The sequence below is a fragment of the Panthera uncia genome, chromosome A2, assembly GCF_023721935.1.
Source record: "Panthera uncia isolate 11264 chromosome A2, Puncia_PCG_1.0, whole genome shotgun sequence".
Taxonomy (NCBI): Eukaryota; Metazoa; Chordata; class Mammalia; order Carnivora; family Felidae; genus Panthera; species Panthera uncia.
In genome coordinates this window covers 8,695,349-8,696,499 of record NC_064816.1, presented here as the reverse complement: position 1 = coordinate 8,696,499, position 1,151 = coordinate 8,695,349, and the positions used below count along the sequence as shown (strand labels likewise).

General features: G+C 58.3%; 1 long non-coding RNA gene across 2 annotated transcripts in view; it reads right to left on the bottom strand.

The window, feature by feature from the left end:
• Nucleotides 1-1,151, bottom strand: part of LOC125929063 (uncharacterized) — a 6,487-nt gene that overhangs the window by 2,264 nt on the left and 3,072 nt on the right. The gene's annotated exons all lie outside the window — the stretch shown is intronic.

The window sequence follows — 1,151 nt, the reverse complement described above, 5'->3', positions numbered from 1 at the left end:
AAAAAAAAAAAAAAAAAAAAAAAAAAAAGCTTCCGGAGCCCCACATTTCCCCGTGGGATCAAAGACTATATTATAATAATCGATCAAATGGACAACCAAATGAGACTCAGAGCCCCCGCCCCCCGCCAAAAAAAAAAAAAAAACAAAGTCTGGGCCTTGTTAAGGTCCGCATCTCCAATCTCCAGCCCCAGCTCCTGGCCCCCAAGAAGGCCCAGGGGAGCCTTTGGTCGAGCTGAGGTTGCGCGGGCGGGACGCGGGCAGGTACACCAGATAGGCAGCGCCACCTAGAGGCCGGTCGGCGAACGGCCAGGGCGTGGCGGGGTAGACCCCTCAGGGAATCTGCGGGGAGAGGCACTGAGCTGGGGGTGCAGGCAGGAGTCTAGAGGCACTGGGGTGGGAGTGAGGGGCACAACAGTACCCCTACTCCCGGCTCCAGAGACAGAAGCTGGACCAGCAGGGACAATACGGATGTAAATGCCCGGCCGCTCTATGGAAAAGACTTTCTACCAATTACTTGGAACAGAGTAGATGGCTCAGGAAAGACCTATGGCGTTTGGGGGCCGGAGAGGCTGCTGGCGCTGGAGGCCCTGTGAGCCTCCTCCTTCTCAGGAAGAGCCCTGGGGAGGCGGGAAGGCTGCAGAGGAGCTCCGGGAGCACCGTGCGGGGAGGGGCTGGCTAAGAAGAGGAGACAGGGAAGGTATTTGCAGGTCAGAAAACTAGGGGTCAGAAAGGTTCAATCCCTTGTCCAAGATCTCGCCCGAAGTCACATGGGGGGCGGGGGGAGGGGAACCTTAAAAGTGCACCCAGCTGGTTTCCCTCCAGTCAGCCCTGTGGCCTCCCAGAGGGTGAGGACACGCCCTTCCTGGCTGGCACTTGTCGTGCCCCCTTTCCCAGTACGCTTGTCCCCTCTCATCCTAAACCTCTCCCAAGTGCTGCCTCCCAGCGGCCAGGACCACTGGGGGTGCAAACCACTAAGCCACCAACCCAGAACAACAGTCTCCAGGTCTTTGAAGTTCAGGTGGCCAAAAGCCCAAGGTGGGTCAAGGTACTGCACCTGTCTCTATCTGCCACACCTCCCCACCGGCAGGGACAGCGCGGTCCTGCCACCTTGGGAACACAAGACAATCAAAAGTCCCCCGGTGGATGGACAG